Here is a 20,428-nt window from a genome sequence, read left to right as displayed (position 1 = left end):
ACACACGGTCCTCCCACTCCACACCCTGGCTGTTATCAATGTCCAACAGGACTTCTCCCTTATATTTTATATATGCCTAATATATACCAATATGTAGATTTGGGGTTTTAAAAATTTTGATTATTTTGTCTTTAATTGGACACTTTATCTGTTTACAAGTAGCTTAATTACTAGTTTATGTGGGTTTAAAGCTGCCATGTTATAGTTTGCATTCTGAATTGTCCTATCTGATTTGCATTCCTTTTGTCTTCTTTTGGATTAATAAAATACTGTTTTATTATTCCACCCATGGCATTATTAGTTTGGAGATATGCACACTATGTTAATTTTTAGGGGCTACCCTAGTGCATTAGTCTGTTCAGGCTGCTATAATAAAATATCATAAACTGGGTAACTATTTCTTACAGTTTGGGAGGCTGCAAAGTCCAAAACCATAGTGCTAGTGGATCTGATGACTGGTGAGGGTCTGCCTTTTGGTTCACGGATGGTACCTCTTCACATGTTTTCATGTGATGAAAGGGGTAAGAGGTCTCTCTCAGGTCACCTTCATAAGGGCACTACTCCCATTCATGATGGCTCCATCTTCGTGATCTGTTCACCTCCCACCAAAGGCCTCACCTCCTAATACTATCACATTGGTGACTAGGGGTCAACATGAATTTTGGGGGGACTCAAACATTTGGACCACAACACCTAGAGATTATAACACTCATCCTTGATTTATCAGGTTCTAGTGTTATTTGATACTTTTACTCATTTCCTATTACTCTCTCCTCCATAATGTTATACCATGCTTTTGTATTTTAACTCTACATTTTGAGCTTCCTTAGATATTATAACTGTTTTATATGAGTAATACACATTTAGATTTACCACATTTTTGCCTTTTTTCTTATTTCTCGAATCTCTGAACTTCCATGTGGATTATTTTTCTTCTGTCTGAAGAACACTCTTTTATACTTCCTTTCATGTAATCTGCTGATGATACATTTTCTTGACTTTGGTTATCATTCTTAAATGATATGTTCCTGGCTTTAGAATAGCAGGTTGGCAATTATTTTCTTTAACTACATTAAATATATAATCCCATTGTTTTCTGCCTGCCATTGTTTCTGTTGTGAAGGCATTCATTATATTTTTTGAGAAGTTTAGTGTTAGTCTAAATGTTGCTTTCTGTCTAGCTGTTTTTTGTTTTCTGTTTTTGTTTTTCATTTTGTTGTGTTTTGTTTTTTTGAGGCAGGGTCTCACTCTGTCACTCAGGCTGGAGTGCAGTGGCACGAACACAGCTCACTATAGCCTCAACCTCCCGGGCTCAGGTGATTCTCCCACCTCAGCCTCCCAAGTAGCAGGGACTACAGGGGCCCGCCACCACGCCGGGCTAATTTTTGTATTTTTTGAAGAGATGGGGTTTTACCATGTTGCCCGGGCTGGTCTTGAACTCCTGGGCTCAAGCAATCCTCCTGTCTCGGCCTTTCAAAGTGCTAGGATAACAGGCGTAAGCCACTGAACCCAGCCTCTCTGACTGTTTTTAAGATTTCGTTTTGTGCTATGGTTTGAATGTGTCCCCCAAAGTTTATGTGTTGGAAATTTAATCCCCCATAAAATAGTGTTGAGAGGTGGGACCTTTAAGAGATGATTAGGTCATGAAGGCAATGAATGGATTAATGTCATTATCATGAGAGTGGTTTGTTGTAAAAGTGACTTTGGCAATCTCTTGCTCTCTTGCACCCTCTTGTCCTGCTTTCCACCATAGGATGACACAGCACAAAAGCCCTTGCCAGGTATGGGCTCTTCAGTCTTGGACTTTCCAGCCTCCAGAACTGTAAGAAATAGAACTATTTTCTTCATAAATTACCCAATCTCAGGTATTCTGTTACAGCAGCACAAAACTAAGACATCTTGTCTTTGGCTTTTTTTTTTTTTTTTTTTTTTGAGATGGAGTTTGCTTTTGTTGCCCAGGTTAGAGTGCAATGGCGCCATCTCAGCTCACTGCAACCTGCACCTCCCAGGTTCAAGCGATTCTCCTGTCTCAGCCTCCCGAGTAGCTGGGATTACAGGCACATGCCACCACGCCCAGCTAATTTTTGTATTTTTAGTAGAGACAGGGTTTCAGGCTGGTCTCGAACTCCTGACCTCAGGTGATCTGCCCACCTCCGCCTCCCAAAGTGCTGGGATTACAGGCATAAGCCACCGCGCCCGGCCTTGTCTTTGGTTTTTAGCAGTTTTACTGTGAAGTATCCAGGTGCATTTCTTTATATTTACCTGTTTGGGGTTAAATCTGTGACTTGATGATTTTATCAGTTTAGGAAAATTCTCAGCCTTGAATTCCAAATAATTACTTCTGCCTTGTCTCCCCCACTCTACTTCTGGGATTCCAAATACATGTATGTTAGATCCTCTCATCCTCTGTGTCTCTTACTCTCTCATCTGTATTTTCTATCCTTTCTGAATTTTTTATGTTTCATTCCAGATCTTTTTCACTGACATATCTTTTACTTCACTAATTCTGTCTTCAACAGTATCTATTCTTTATAAAACCTATCAATAGTATTAATAATTTGGGTTACTATATTTTTCATTTCTAAGTTTTCTACTTGATTCTTTTTCAAATCTACCAAGTCCTTTATTATGGTTTTCAGGTCTCTGACAAAATTCTCAATCTTGTCCTTTTTTCTTTGAATATTAAGCATAGTTATTTTAAAGTCTGTGTTCAATAATTTCAATATCTAGAGTCTATATGAGACTGTTCTATTATCTGTTGTTTCTTCTGATTTATTTTGTGTTGTCTTGTCTCCATGTGTGTCTGGTTATCTTTTATTGTGTGCCACATGTTGTGTTTGTAAAACAATTTGTAAAATTATTTTGAGGGACAGGGTATTATCTTCTTCTAGAAAGGGTTTATATTTGCTTATTCCAGGTGCTTAGGGGCACTAGCAATACCCTAACCCAATTTCTTGGACTGATACCATTCAAAGCTGGGCAGAGAAAGCCTAAAGTTCACCTTTACACCTAAGGTGTAGCCTCTCAAGATCTTAACTCAAAGAGACAGTAGTGGGAGGGGTTAGCCAATCACTTTTTCAGGCCTTACATTCCAACTTTTTTTCCCTTAGCCCCATGAGACTGTTAAAAGAAGAGGTCATTCTCTCAACCACCTCTTCCAGATTCCACAAACACCCTAAGTGCCAGAATTACCTTTCTGGATTCCCTTCTTTTCTTGGATCTTGTACCAGTAGTTCTTCACTATCTCTATGTCTTTCTAATGTTTACAAACAGATTTTTTAAAAATATAGTTTGTTTAGCTTTTCTACTTATCCTCACCAGTAGGGTTGGTCCAAATTACCTATTCCATAATTATTAATAGTGAAAGTTTTTTAAAAAGTATTTTTAATGTTCTTTACATTGAGATTGTTCTTTTTCTAGATTTTTTTTACATTAAAATCCTCTTTCTTTTATAAAGTGATTATCAGAGTGAATGAAAGTTTTGTGTTTTGTTTTTAATCATATTTGACCAAAAATAATGTCAAACTAATAGCAGTTCCCAAAATCCCTTTGAAATGTTAATGAGTCATAAAATTTATAAATTCAGGAACACCGGCCACGTGCAGTGGCTCATGCCTGTAATCCCAGCACTTTGGGAGGCCGAGTCAGGCAGATCACGAGGTCAGGAGATCAAGACCATCCTGGCTAACACAGTGAAACCCTGTCTCTACTAAAAATACAAAAAATTAGCCAGGCGTAGTGGCAGGCGCATGTAATCCCAGCTACTTGGGAGGCTGAGGCAGGAGAATGGCATGAACCAGGGAGGCAGAGCTGCAGTGAGCGGAGATAGTGCCACTGCACTCCAGCCTGGGCAACAGAGCGAGACTCCGTCTCAAAAATAAATAAATAAACAAACAAAAATAAATAAATTCAGGAACACCTACATTATTATAATAAACCTATAGAGTGAGTACTATTATTATTCTCACTTTACAGATGAGGATACTGTTTCACAGAAGTTTTATAATATAATTTCCAGCCAGGGCCGGGTGCTGTGGCTCATGCCTGTAATCCCAGCACTTTGGGAAGCCGAGGCGGGGGATTACCCGAGGTCAGGAGTTCGAGACCAGCCTGACCAACATGAAGAAAACTCATCTCTACTAAACACACAAAATTAGCCGGGCATGATGGTGCATGCCTGTAATCCCAGTTACTCGAGAGGCTGAGGTAGGAGAATCACTTGAACCTGGGAGGTGCAGTGAGCCAAGATCGCGCCATTGCACTCCAGCCTGAGCAACAAGAGTGAAACTCCGTCTCAAAAAAATTCTGGCCAGGAGCGGTGGCTTACGCCTGTAATCCCAGCACTTTGGGAGGCCAAGGCGGGTGGATCACCTGAGGTCAGGAGTTTGAGACCAGCTTGGCCAACACGGCAAAACCCCGTCTCTATTAAAAATACAAAAATTAGCCAGGCGTGGTGGCACACACCCGTAATCCCAGCTGCTTGGGAGGCTGGGGCACGAGAATCACTTGAACCTGGGAGGCAGAGGTCACAGTGAGCTGAGATTGCACCACTGCACTCCATTCTGGGTGACAGAGTTTTGTTTTTCGTTTTTTTTTTTTGAGACGGAGTCTCAAAAAAAAAGTTTCATAAAATAATTTCCCTAGGATTATGCAAGTAAGGGGTAAATCAGATTTTAAATCCAGGCTTTATCTTCCTTTGGCAATTGGGGGTTAATTTTTTAAGTTTTAAACTTTGGTTAAATATACATGATATGGTTTGGCTCTGTGTCTCCACCCAAATCTCATCTCAAATTGTAATCCCCTTGTGTCAGAGGAGGGGCATGGGGGGAGGTGACTGAATCATGGGGGCAGACTTGCTGTCTGCTGTCTTGCTGTTCTTATAATAGTGAGTGAGTTCTCATAACATCTGATGGTTTAAAAGTGTATGACCCTTCCCCCTTCGCTCTCTCTTTCTCTCCTGTAGCCATGAGAAGACAAGTCTTGCTTCCCGTTTGCCTTCTAACATGATTGTAAGTGTCCTGAGGCCTCCCCAGCCATGTGGAACTGTCAGTCGATTAAACCTCTTTTCTTCATAAATTACCCAGTTTTAGGTAGTTCTTTACAGCAATGTGAAAACGGACTAATACAATACATAAAATTTACCATTTGAAAATGTATAGTTCTGTGATATTAAGTACATTCACAGTGTTATGCAATTATCATCACCATCCCTCTCTAGAAGTTTTCCCTCTTCCCCAACTGAAACTCTGTACCAATGAAACACTAATTCTCTATTCTCACCTCCCTCCAACCCATGGTAACCACCATTTGTCTTTCTGTCTGTATGAATTTGACTACTCTAATCACCTCATGTAAGTGAAATCATATAATATTTGTCCCTTTGTGACTGGCTTCTTTAACCTAGCATAATGTCTTCAAGGTTCATCCATGTTGTAGCATGTGTCACAATTTTCTTCCTTTTTTTTTTTTTTTTGAGACGGAGTCTCGCTGTCACCTAGGCTGGAGTGTAGTGGCGCCATCTCGGCTCACTGCAGCCTCTGCCTCCCAGGTTCAAGCAATTCTTGTGCCTCAGCCTCCCAAGTAGCTGGGATTACAGGCATCCACCACAGTGCCTGGCTAATTTTTGTATTTTTAGTAGAGAAAAGGTTTCACCATTTTGGCCAGGCTGGTCTCAAACTCCTGACCTCAGGAGATCCTCCCGCCTCAGCTTCCCAAAGTGCTGGGATTACCAGCCTGAGCCACTGCACCCGGTCTTTCCTTCCTTTTTAAGGCTGAATATTTTATTGTTGTATATTTCATCCCTTTGTTTATCCATGCATCAGTTGATGGACACTTGGGTTGCTTCCACCTTAACTTTTTTATTGGCAACTTATTTTATTTGCAAATTTGAGCATGTTCATTCATCTATTCATTTATTCATTCATTCAACAAATATGTATTCTTTCCTATTATAAGCTCAGGGGTTTATAGCTATGACAAGATAAACAAGGTTATTACTCTCACACAGATTTTATACTGGTGGAAGAAGGAGATGATAGACAAGTAAGTGTATAAATTATCAAAAATCATGCAGTATGATAAGTGATATGCATAGAATTAAAATAGAATGACGTTATAGTTAACAAGTTGGAGGCTACTTTCGACAGGGTGCTCAGGGAAAACATCTCTGAAAAGATAACATGTGAGCAAAAATGTGAATGTAAGAAAGGAGCCAACACCAGGCAAGGTGGCTCACGCCTGGGGTCTCAACTACTCAGAAGGCTGAAGTGGGAGGACTGCTTGAGGCCAGGAGTTTGAGACCAGCCTGGGAAAAACAGTGAGACCCTGTCCCTAAAAAAAAATCAAAATAAAAAGATAAGCTGGGCATGGTGGCACATGCCTTGTAGTTCCAACCACTCAGGAGGCTGAGGCACGCTTGGGTCCTGGTGGGTGAGAGGGAGAATGGGGATCAGGTAGGAGTGGTAGGCAACGCTTTTTAAGATAGGATAGGGAGTTTTGATTTTTTTCTTAGTAGTAGTAGTAGTTTTTCTTAGTAGTATGATAAGTAGCTTTTCTTAGTAGTATGACGCTCCACCCAGATCTTCTCAGCATGCATATCTAAACAACAAAGTTTGCTTACTGCAAACACCGGTGCCTGTCTGCCTGAGGACTGCATGCAAAGCAAGCCAGAAGCTCCAGGGATCAATGCACCTGGAAGCTGCTCTCCGGTAAGGCATTGGTGGATAAACACCACCAGCACTGCTGGATAAATACAGGGAGTTGGTGGATAAATACCCTACCCTGTACCTTTGTTGGGATAACTCTGAGGCATGGCCTTACTCTCTCTCAGAGTTCCATGGCAGGACTGAGCTCCAGTTGTAACTTGTAACTTAACACACCTTATTTGGCTTCCAGGTTTCACTTCTCTACTCCCTTGCAGATGTTTCCTGGGATCACCTCTCAAATAAACTATTTGCCTTAAAAACCCTTATATTGGAACCTGCTTCTGAGGGAATTCAAAGCAAAAAGATAGGAGTCATTAAAGGAAATATAATTGTATTTTTAAAGAATCACTTAGGAAGTTCTGTCTGTTTCTGAAAATTGAAGGGAGAAATTCCCAAAACAATGAGTCACAGAAGGGGAGCATCAAATTTTCCATAGAAATTCTCCTTCAATCCTTGACTAACCCCTGAGCTGTGCATGCGTGGGGAAGACGACAAGAAGCCCAGTGGAAAGCAACAACTGAGAGACTGAAAAAGATTGAGCAGCTATGCAGTGCTGGGAATCTGGAGTTTGAAGTTCAAGTCCCAGCAAATCACAGATAGTTGGTAAACACTCCAAGTCTTCCACTGAAATCCAGAAAGGCCATATTTAGGAGGAACTTCAATCTTTAGGAAGTGAGGATCACAGCACAGTGTAAAGGCTATGTTCTAGACCTAAAGGCAAAGTACAAATAAACCAACTCTAACAAACCTTATGCCATGCCTTCACAGGACCAAGGTGATTTGTCTGCTGGAAGTACATTAAATCACTACTCCTTAAAGAAAGAAAATAGAACACAGCAGCCATATGCAGAAGATTAAAACTGGACGCCTTCCTCATACCATATACAAAAATTAACTCGAGCTGGATTAAAGACTTAAATGTAAAACCCAAAACTATAACCCTGGAAGATAACCTAGGCAATACTGTTTAGGTCATAGTCATGGGCAAAGATTTCATGACACAGACACCAAAAGCAATTGCAACAAAAGCAAATTTGGCAAATAGGATCTCATGAAACTGAAGAGCTTCTGCATAGCAAAAGAAACTATCATCAGAATGAACAGACAACCTACAGAATGGGAGAAAATTTTTTTAAAATTATGCATCTGACAAAGGTCTAATATCCAACATCTATAAGAAACTTAAACAAATCTACAAGAAAAAAAACATTAAAAAGTGGGCAAAGGACATGAACAGTTTTCAAAAGAAGACATACATGTGGCCAAAAAACATATGAAAAAACTCTCATCACTGATCATTAGACAAATGCAAATCAAAACTACAATGAGATACCATGTCACACCAGTCAGAATGGTGATTATTAAAAGGTCAAAAACTAACAGATGCTAATGATGTTGTGGAGAAAAACAAATGCTTATACACTGTTGATGGGAGTGTTCAACCATTGTGGAATTAGTTCAACCATTGTGGAAGACAGTGTGGTGATTCCTCTAAGACCTAAACACAGAAATATCATTCAACCCAGCAATCCCATTACTGGGTAAATACCCAAAGAAATATAAATTGTTCTACCAAAAAAAAACACATGCATGCATATGTTTATGACAGCTCTATTCACAATAACAAAGATATGAAATCAACCTAAATGCCTATCAATGATAGACTAGATAAAGAAAATGTGGTACATATACACCATGGAATACTATGCAGCCATAAAAAGGAACGAGATCATGTCCTTCGCAGGGACACAGAAGGAGCTGGAGGCCATTAGCTTCAGCAAACTAACACGGGAACAGAAAACCAAATACCACATGTTCTCACTTATAGGTGGGAGCTAAGTGATGAGAACGCATGGACACACAGAGGGGAACAACACACACTGGGGCCTCTCAGAGGGTGAAGGGTGGGAGGAAGAAGAGGATCAGGAAAAATAACTAATGGGTACTAGGCTGAATATCTGAGTGATAAAATAATCTGTACAACAAACCCCCATGACACAAGTTTACTTATGTAACAAACCAACACATGTACCCATGAACTTAAAAGTTAAAAAAAAAAAGAAAACAGAACCCAGAATATCTATGATGTACCACTGTCAAGCAAAAGTTACTAGATGTATGAAAAGGCAGAAAAATGTGATTAAGACACGAAAAGAAATACAAGCAGTCAATAGAAACAGATCCAAAGGTGACCAAATGTTATAATTAGCAGACGAAAACCTTGAAGTAACTCTGATAAATATGTTACAGAATTTTATAGGAAAAGGGGAATATAATGGGTGAGAAATAGGAAATTTCAGGAAAGATATAGAAACTCTAAAAAAGAATCAAATGAAACTCCCAAATATCAAAAATAAAGTATTTGACATAAAAAATTTATTTAAGATTCACAGTAAATTTGGCAATACAGTAAAAAGATTTGTGAACTTGACAGGTTAATAGAAATTAAACAAGGCTGGATGTGGTGGCTCAGGCCTATAATTCCAGCATTTTGGGAGGCCAAGGTGGGCAGATTGCTTAAGTCCAGGAGTTTGATACCAGCCTGGGCAACATGGTAAAACCCCATCTCTACAAAAAAAAAAAAAAAAAAAAAAAATTAGCTGGGCCTGGTGGTATGCGCCTGTAGTCCCAGCTACTTGGGAGGCTGAGGTGGGAGGATGACTTGAGCCCAGGATGTGAAGGTTGCAGTGAGCTAGGATCATACTACTGTACTCCAGCCTGGGTGAGAGAGACAGACCCTGTCTCCAAAACAAAACAAAACAAAACAAAATTAGCCAGGCGTGCTGGCAGGCGCCTGTAGTCCCAGCTACTCAGGAGGCTGAGGCAGGAGAATCACTTGAACCCGGGAGGCAGAGGTTGCAGTGAGCCGAGATCACACCATTGCACTTCAGCCTAGGCAACAAGAGCAAAAACTCCGTCTCAAAAAAAAAAGAAAGACAAAAAAGGGGAAAAAATTAAACAAATTGAATCACAGAGAGAAAAAAGATTGGAAAAAAAACAAAAAAAAAAGAGTCAGGTTGACCCATCAGAAAGTATTAACTAGACTAACATACAGGTAATTGGAATCCCAAAAAGTAAGAGAAAAAAAGGAGTGGGTAGAAAAACATACAAATTTGAAGTAATACTGGCCCAAATTTTTTTCTTCTTTGATTAAAAGCATCAACCCACACACCCAAGACATCAAGGGAACCTCAGGCTGAATAAAATCAAGGAAAGCCACAATTTGTGATTAAGATGAAGATGCATATTATAGGCCCTAGAGCAACCAGTAAAACAATAAAACCAAAAAAAAAGCTAAAAATTCAATATAATAGAATGAAACACTGCTTTTTTTAAAGTTAGCTCCCCAAAAGACACAAAACTAGGAACAGAGAAACAAATAACAGACATACAAATAAAAAACAAATAGCAGGATTAGAGACTTGAACTCAATCATATCAATATTATATTAACTATAAGTAGACTAAACACTCCAATTAAAAGTTAGATATTGTTAGATCCAACTATGTGCTGTTTATAAGAAATACACATTAAACACAAATTGAAAAAAAGAAAATTATTGTACAAACACTAAGCATGTTCATATCAGATAGAGAATACTTCAAGACCTTTGACATGGATTATCAGAAATAAATACCAGAGATAAAGAGAATTACTTGAAATAAAGAGGGACATTTTACAATAATTAATGAAGAAAATATAACATTTTTAACTGTATATACACCTAGTAATGGGGCCTCAAAATACATAATGCAAAAATTGACAGAATTAAAGGGCAAAATAGATAAATCCACAATTATGTTTGGAGACCGTAACACTTCCTTTCTCAGTAATTGTTAGAACAAGAAGACATAATGTCAGTAAGGGTATAGATTGAAAGAACATTATTAAACAACTGGGTCCAAATGACATTTGTAGAGCACTGAACAACTGCAGAATACAAATTCCTTTCAAGTACACACAGAACATTCACCAAGACAGGCCAAATGCTATGACCCAAACTTTAAATTGAATATTGAACATTTTCTGTTCTTAAAAAGTCTCCTACTACCCATCCCTATTGCTTCTCCTAACTGCACTGCAATTGCCACCCCCTCTCTTCTCCAACCTCTTTTCTTTCTTTTCCTTTATGATGATAATCAATTTCGTTGTCATATTTGTTTCCTTGAACTTTGCTAACTCATGCTCTTATTATCTCATCTTCTGCCTGAAGAGGCATATTGAGTTATTTTCTTGAACAAAGATGGTTTCCTCCCTGAGGGGAATTTTTGTTCCCTGTGATTAAAAAAGAAAGCTGTCCCAACCTTCAACTAAACTTAATTTTTTTTGTGGAGGGGGCAGGGACAGGGTCTCACTCTGTCACCCAGGCTGGAGTGCCGTGGCAAAATCATGACTCACTGCAGCCTCAAACTCCTGGGCTCAGGTGATCCTCCCATCTCAGCCTCCCCAGTATCTAGGATTACAGGCGAACATCATCATGCCCAGCTAATTTTTGTATTTTTTGTAGAGACAGGGTCTTGCTATGTTGTCCAGGCTAGCCTCAAACTCCTGGCCTCAAGCAAGCCTCCCCGCCTCGGCCTCCCAAAGTGCTGGGATTACAGGCGTGAGACACCACACCCATCCTAAACTTAGTTTTATGGGCAGATTATTTCTTCATGGCAAGAGTTCTGACCAAAAGATTCCTCTTTGGAGGACTCCATGGTGATTTGAGGTTCTCTTACTCTCTCTGCCCACCTTTGGGTGTCCACCATAGCTGAGCTGGGAGGAAACACTCCCAGACTCACCAGAGTACACTCGGCTCATAATTTGCTTTCTCCCATTCCTGCCTTGAAAGCTATTGCCTTATTTCAGCCATGAGTGAGTTTCCCAGTGGCGGTCATCCACTCTATGACGATGTGCTTCCCCAGAAGAGGGAAGTGGCTGATTCCCAGGAACCAGCAGTAGCAGACAGGCTTGGCTCATAGAACAGACAGCGTGGCTCCTCCTAGGCGGAGTGGGAAGCAGAGAGGCCAAGCCACAAACAGGAGCGCCTCATCAGACACTGGGCACACACAAAAGCAAAGGCCAGGCCTCCCACATTCACACCATGTGTGGGGGCCTCCTCACACAGGGCAGCCCACGTGGGGAGCAGAGCCACCAGCAGGAGCCTCTCCATGTAAGATGTAGCCTGAGAACTCTGACCTACCCACTCGAGGAAGCTCCAACTGCCAAAGGAATAGCCTTTCCTAAGGGAACAACATGCTAATCATGCAAAGACAAGAGACTTCAACATGTCTTCCTCCCTTGGAAAAGTCAAATTTTTAAAATATAGACTAAGAAGAATGGTAATTCCTATGTAATTTCCAGATATTTTCTAAATGGTTTGTACGTATATTATTTCTAATTCTTACAATAATCTCGCATGTAAGGTGTCATTATCCTCATATTATAGACAAGGAGATTGAGGACTTGAGAAATTAAGAAACTCACCCCAAGAACACAGTTAGGACATGGTGGAGAAAAGGATAAAGTAAAAGATTTTTTGTTCTAAAACCTACATCACACTACTTTTTCAAGAATTCCCTTAGAAGCAACAAAGACTTTTGTTAAACAAACACATTCTGTAATCCTAAAAGAAACTCCTTCCGGCCACTTGTGGAACCTCCCAACTTCACAGATACTCTTGCCTAGCTCTCATCCCATCCAGTTCTCTGTTGTCTCTTGCCCAGTTGGCTTCTGGACATAACCTTGTCTTTCTGGCCCTCTACTTGTCCAGTTTAATACTTCCTGCTGGAAAACATGAGATGTATTTTTCTAGGCTCAAACTTCTGATATCCTTCTAAGGTCTTCCTTTTCACTTCTGGTTTTTAGTCAGAAGAACATGCCTAGATCTAATGTGATTTATGGGACTCTGACAATTGACAGTTAAAATACCCAGTGAAAAATTTAGCCCCTTCCATCTCTGGAGCACACGAAGAAAATGATCTTACAAAGGCCACCCATTAGAAGCCCACTACTGCAGAAGTTACCCTTATTTTTTTTTTTTTACTTTATTCTGTAGAGCAGTTTTAGTTTCACAGCAAAATTGCGAGCAAAGTATAGAGATTTTTTTTATATACCTACTTCCCCCACATGCATAGTGTCCCTCATTATCAGCATCCCCCACTGGAGAGGTACATTTTTACAACGGATGAACCTACATTAAAACATTATTAGCACTGGAAGTCCATCATTTACATTAAGTTTCTAGAGTTACCTTTTGAGAAAACAAGTCTTATGTCATACTCCTGCTTAAAAACCTCTACTGGGCCTCTGTAACTTAAGCCCACATTTCCCAGAGTACAGATCATTACGACCAAACCATCTTCTTCAGCCCCACCTCTCTGTTACCATCACATTGAATTTCCAGTCTTTTGTATCTTCAGGCATTTGCACTTGTTGTTTTCTCTAACAAGAAAACCCTTTCCCTGTGCCTGGAGAACTCAAGGCCCCATCAGTCTTTCCTGAGTGCTCCCATGGCTTTTTGCTCATATCCCATATCAGTGGTTCATTGTCTTTCAATTCAACAAAGGCTTCATGAGCACCAAGTGCTGGGAGAAGAGCTAGGCTTTAGGCCAGAGTTCCTATTCTTGAAGAGCTCTCCCAACAATGAAAGTGTATTAGTCCATTTTCATGCTGCTGATAAAGACATATCCAAGACTGGGTAATTTATAAAGAAAAAAAGGTTTAATGTACTCACAGTTCCACATGGCTGGGGAGGCCTCACAATCATGGCAGAAGGCAAAAGGCATGTCTTACATGGTGGCAGACAAGAGAGAATGAGAGCCAAGTGAAAGGGAAAACCTCTTATAGAACCATCAGATCTCATGAGACTTATTTACTACCACGAGAACAGTATGGGGAAACCACCCCATGATTCAATTCTCTCCCACCAGGTCCCTCTCACGACATGTGGGAATTATGGGAGCTACAATTCAAGACAAGATTTGGGTGGGGACACAGCCAAACCATATCAGGAAGCAATAACACCAATGCCACTATCAAAACACATTGTTTTAGTCCATTTGCATCATTATAAAGGAATACCTGAGGCTGGGTAGTTTATAAAGAAAAGAGGTTTATTTGGCTCACGGTTCTGAAGACTGTACACATAGCATAGTGCTGGCATCTGCTTCTGGTGAGGCCTCAGGAAGCTTACAGTCATGGCAGGCAATGGGAGCCAGCATGTCACATGGCAAGAGAGTGAGCAAGGTGGGGGTGTGCCACATTCTTTTAAACAACCAGATGTCACTTAAACTCAGAGTGAGAACTCACTCATTACTGTAAGGAGAGCATCAAGACATTCATGAGGGATCCACCCCCATGATCCAAACACCTCCCACTAGGCCCCACCTCTAACATTGGGGATTACATTTCAACATGAGATTTGGAAGGGACACACATCCAAACCATGTTACTCATCTATCAGAAAAGTAAAATAAAATTTGCAAAGAAAAGAAAGGTTAACCTAGTCTGGGGAAGTCAGGAAAGCCATCACAGAGGTGGAAGACCTAAGCAAAATCTGACTGAGTATGAATCTGTTGATAAATGGGGTAAGCAGGGAACTGGTGGGGAGAACATTTCACAAGAATATTATCACATAAAATCAACAATGTAGCATGAGTGTATTCCTTAGCATTTGTTGAAAAGAAATGAGGTTGGAGTTTGTGTTAGTTCATTTTGCACTATTATAAAGGAATATCTGAGACTGGGTAACTTATAAAGAAAAGAGGCTTTTTTTTTTTTTTTTTTTTTGAGATGGAATCTCACTGTCACCCAGGCTGGAGTGCAGTGGCATGATCTTGGCTCACTGCAACCTCCTCCTCCTGGGTTCAAGCAATTCTCCTGCCTCAGCCTCCCAAGTAGCTGGGACTACAGGCATGCACTGCCACACCTGGCTAATTTTTCTATTTTTAGTAGAGTCGGGGTTTCACCATGTTGCCCAGAGTGGTCTTGAACTCCTGACCTCAGGTGATCTGCCTGCCTTGGCCTCCCAAAGTGCTAGGATTATAGACATGAGCCACTGTGCCTGGCCAAGAAAAGAGGTTTAATTGGCTCACTGTTCAGCGAGCTGTACAGGAAGCATGGTGCTGGCATCTGCTTGGCTTCTGGTGAGGCCTCAGGGAGCTTTTACTCATGGCAGAAGTTGAAGCAGGAGCGGGCATATCACATGGCAAGAGAAGGAGCAAGGGTGGGAAGGAGGTCTCAGACTCTTAAATAACCAGATTTCACATGAACTCATAGAGCAAGAATTCACTCATTATTGTGAGGGTGGCACCAGCCCATTCATAAGAGATCTGCCCCCATGACCCAAACACCTCCCACCAGGCCCCACCTTCAACACAGGGGATTACATTTTAACATGAGACTAAAGGGGACAAATATTCAAACCATATCAGAATTGTTTCATCTATAGAGTGTATTACAGAATTCTGTGCCAGATATGTACTGAGAATAAATAGAATAAAAAATTACTATGTAAAATATAAAATGGGCCATAATATTTCTTCAACAAAGGAAAGGTGATCATAACCTGCTCTCTTGTGACCACACATCACAACTAACATTTGGAGCAAAAGCATTACAAATGAATTCTACAAATCTGAATGTAGTATTGCAGCAGACACAAAGAACAGAATTTAGTAAGGCACCTGAGGTGGTTGTAGATGTGGCGCTTTATAAGCCACATGGATCAATTTGAAAAATAAATTAATATCTTAATAAGAGAAAGTACTGTTGCCAAAAAATGAAAAAGAATATGTAAATGGCAGGCAATTTTTATCAAATTATGCAGAAAGATGAAAGTGAGCAATATTAGAAGTTGCACCTTGCCTCCAACTGACTTTATTTTTTTGAGACAGAGTCTCGCTTTGTTGCCCAGACTGGAGTGCAGTGGCATGATCTCAGCTCACCGCAACCTCCACCTCCTGGGTTCAAGCAATTTTCCTGCCTCAGCCTCCTGAGTAGCTGGGACTACAAGCGACAGGCGGGCGCCACCACCCCTGACTAATTTTTGTATTTTTAGTAGAGATGGGGTTTCTAATTTTTATATTTTTAGTAGAGACAGGGTTTTGCCATGTTGGCCAGGCTTGTCTCAAACTCCTGACCTCAAGCAATCTGCCCGCCTCCACCTCCCAAAGTGCTGGATTACACTGCACCCAGCCACCTCCATCTGACTTTTACTCCTACTTTGCTGCTCTTGTAGCTGCACAGGTATGCAGTTAGGGATTCATTACTGAGCACAGAGAATAATACAGAGTCAGAACCAGGCTCAGAGTGTGCCCTGACAGAGATGCTAAAGCTGTATGCTTAAACAATAAGGATTTCTTTTTTCTTTTCTTTTCTTTTCTTTTTTAAGATGGAGTCTCGTTCTGTCACCCGGACTTGAGTGCAGTGGCGCAATCTTGGCTCACTGCAACCTCTGCTTCCTGGGTTCAGGCAATTCTCCTGTCTCAGCATCCTGAGTAGCTTGGATTACAGGCGTGCGCCACCATGCCCGGCTAATTTTTGTATTTTTAGTAGACACGGGGTTTCACCATATTGGCCAGGCTGGTCTCGAACTCCTGATCTCAGGTGATCCACCTGCCTCAGCCTCTCACAGTGCTGGGATTACAGGCATGAGCCTCCGTGCCTGGCCTAACCAATAAGGATTTCAACATATGAGTGATTTGGTGACAATATTCTAGTTAGACATGGGGTTTTTTTCAAAGAACACTATTTTTACTTCAGTTGTCTATCTAGAGTAGTTTTGTGAGGGTTAATAGAGTTGCCAGGGAAGTAAAAGCCATGTCCACAACCCTGCCACACAAGCCATCTCAGGTGGCACCACTGCTATCAGTCACCACCCAGCTTTTCAAAGGAATGGTCTGCACCACTGCCTCTCCTTCCCACATCTCCCCTTCAAACCAGTTTCTACTCCCTCCACTGAGACCATTTTCTTAAAGCTCACCAATAACCTTAGTGGACAAAGAAAACAGGGTTTTCAGCTTTTGTTCTCTTCAGCCTCTCCATAGAATTTACATCCTGACCACTCCCTCCTTGCTAAAACTCTTCCAATACTTCTATAATAATAAATCATGTGGTTCTTCTTAAGCCTTCCTTTTTCTTATTCTCCATTCTCCACTTCATACGCCACATATACATAAGAGTTTTCAAAGTTAAGGCTTGGCTTATCTATGCTTCTTCCAGTCACCTATGCTTAAGGCTTCAACTAACACCTTTGTGCAGAGGACACTGAAAACTTCCGGCATCTTAAAGACTCCAAGCAGCTTTTTTCTGTTTCTTGTCATATTACCTTGTCTAGGATTTATAGTCCAATGCTGGTAATAGAGATGATATTGACATCCTTGCTTATTCCTAACTATAGTGAGAAGAATTCTAATGCTTTCTCACTTAGACTTATTAATATAGGTTTCTAGTCAATACTCTTTTATCAGGTTGAGGAAGTTATCTTCTATTCCCATTATGCTAAAAATGTAATGTTTGTTTGCTTGTTTTGGGCCGTGTGTGTGTGTGTATGTGTGTGTGTGTGTGTGTGTCTGTGTGAGAGAGAGAGAGATAAAGTACACATAACATAAAATTTATCACTGGTAACATTTAGTATATGTATAATATTTTGCAATCATCACCACTATCTAGTTCCAGAAAATTTGCATCACCCAAAAAGGAAATCCTGCACCCATGAAGCAATCTTCCCCACTCCCCCTAATCCCAGCCTCTGGCAGCCATTAATCTGCTTTATATCTATACATTTTATATTCTAGAAATGTAATCATACAACACATGGTTTTGGTGTCTGGCTTCTTTCCCGTAGCATAATATTGTCAAGGTTCGCCCATACTGTAGTGTGTATCAGTACTTCACTCCTTTTTATGGCTGAATAATATTCTGTTATCTGGATATGCCACATTTTGTTTATCCATTTGTCAGTTGATGAACATTTAAATTGTGTCCATCTTTCGACTATTGTGAACAGTGCTGCTATGAAGATTCGTGTATAAGTTTTTGTTTGAACATCTGTTTTCAGTTCTTTCAGTTGTATACCCAAGAATGGAATTGTTGGGTCTATGCTAATCCTATGTTTAACTTATGGAAGAAATGTCAAAGTGTTTTTCACAGCCTCTGCACCATTTTACGTTCTCACTACCAATGTTAAAGAGGTCCAACTTCTCTACATACTTGCCCATGCTTGTTTTCTTTTTTTTTTTTAATGATAACTATCTTAGTGGGTATGAAGTAATACCTTGTGGTTATGGCTTGAATTTTCTTAATGACTACTGATGTTGAGCATCATTCCATATACTTGTTGGCCACTTGTATATCTTTTTTGTAGAAATGTCTATCCAATTTAGTTGCCTATTTTGTTGTTGTTGTTCAGTTGCAAGAGTTATTTGTATATTATGGATACTAGTCCTTTGTCAAATATGTGATTTCCACATATTTTCTCCTATTTTGTGGGTATTATTTTCACTTTGTTGATAATGTTCTTTGAGGAACAAAAGTTTTTAATTTTAATGAAGTCTAATTTATATATATTTTTCTTACCTTGTTTGTGCTTTTGGTGTCATATCTAAGAAACCATTGCCAAATCAAGGTCATAAAGATTTACCCATATGTTTTTCTGTAAGAGATTTCTGGCTTTCATTTAGGCCTTTTATCCATTTTAATTTTGTGTATGGTATAAAATAAGGGTCCAACTTACTTATTTTTTATAGGGTCTCACTATGTGGTCCAGGCTGATCTTGAACTCCTGGCCTCAAGCAATTCTACTGCCTCAGCTTCCCAAAGTGCTTGGATTACAGGTATGAGCCACTGCACCCGGCCAAACTGTATTCTTTTGTATGTGGACATCCAGTTGTTTCAGCACTGTTTGTCAAAGAGTAGTCTCTTTCCCCATTGGATGGTCTTGATACCCTTGTAATAATAAATTGACCATAGATTTTGAGTTTGTTTCTGGACTTTCGTTATTAACTGAATGTTTGTATAACCCCAAAATTCATATGTTGAAGCCCTAACCCTCAATGCAATGGTATTGGAGATGGGCCTTTAGGAGGTGTCTTAGTCCATATTGTGCTACTATAATGGAATACTTGAGACTAGGTAATTTACAATAAACAGAAATTTATTGGCTCATGGTTCTGGAGGCTGGAAGGTCCAAGATCAGGGAGCCAACATCTTGTGAGGGCCTTCTTGCTGTATCATCTCATGACAGAAGGCAATGAACAAGAGAGAGCAAGAGAGAGAGCAAGATTTCAAACTTGCAGCTTCAAGCCCTTTTCTAATCTGCATTAATTCATTCATGAAAGTGGGGTCCACATAACCTAAACACCTCCCAGTTAGGCTCCACCTCCCAACACTGTTGCATTGGGGGTTAAGTTTTCAATACATGGTTTTTGGAAGACACATTCAAACCATAGCAGGAGGTAATTAGGTTTAGATTAAGTCATAATTTCAAGGTCCCCATGATGGGATTAGTAGACTTATCAGAAGGAAGAGAGTTCTCTCAGCCCTCCTCTCCAAAGGGCATGTTCCAAGAAAAGGCCACGTGAAGACATAGCAAAAAGACAGCCATCTGCAAGCCAAGAAGAGAGTCTTCCCCAGGAACTGAATCAGCCAGCACCTTTATCTTAGACTTCCAGCCTTCAAAACTATGAGAAATAAATTTTTGCTGTTCAAACCACCTAGTCTACGGTATTTTATTATGACAACCCAAGCTGACTAAGACACCTTTCAATTCTATTCCATTGATCTGTATTTCTATCCTTATGCCAGGACCACACTGTTTTGATTACTGTAACTTTATAGTAAGTTTTGAAATTAGGAAGTGTGAACCCTCCAACTTTGTTCATCTTTTTCAAAATTATTTTGACTATTTGGAGTCCCTTGCAATTTCTTGTGAATTTTAGGACCAGCTTTCCCATTTCTGCAAAAAAAGACATTGGTATTTTGATAATGATTGCATTGAATCTGTAGATCTCTTTGGGTGGTATTGCCATTTCAACCATATTAAGCCTTCTAATCCATAAACACAGGATGTCTTTTTAATTATTTAGGTCTTTTCTAATTTCTTTTGGTAATGTTTTATAGCTTATAGTATATAATTCTTGCACCTATTTGGCTAAATTCATTCCTAGGTATTTTATTCTTATTTGTTCGTTTCTAACTATATAAAAAAGTATTAATTTTATTAAATAGTTTTCTCAGCCTGTGATCCCCCATGATTATTTTCCTTTAATTTGTTAATATAGTGAATTATATTGATAAATTTCCTAAAATTGAACCATCCTTGTAACCCTGGTATAAACCTTGGTTGATCACAATGTATTGTGCTTTTTGTATATTGCTGAACAGAGGAGGGAAAGAATAGAGAAGCCCAAACTTAAAAAAAAAAAAACCAAAACTCAAACTTTACTTCTCAGCCTGTCTTGCTGAGTAGTCATTTGACGCAGTTCTGGCCAACAAGACAAAAGCAACAGTTACTTTGTGGGGCTTCCAGGAAAAACTCTTTCAAAAGGAACTTATGTGGAGGGTCTAAGCCCCTCTCCCAGAAAAGCACAACTGGTTTGCATGGTGACTCACCTTGGGGTGATGAAGGCCCCAAAGTGCTGTGCTGGCCAACACATCTGAAAGGGATTTTGGAGAAAGAGCCCATTTTTTAACTTAATTCTTGGGTAAGGAATCTAATAAATGAGGTGACTAAACACCAC

This window comes from Pan paniscus, chromosome 8 (genome assembly GCF_029289425.2).
Source record: "Pan paniscus chromosome 8, NHGRI_mPanPan1-v2.0_pri, whole genome shotgun sequence".
Classification (NCBI taxonomy): Eukaryota; Metazoa; Chordata; class Mammalia; order Primates; family Hominidae; genus Pan; species Pan paniscus.
Note: the sequence above shows the minus strand (reverse complement) of the source record.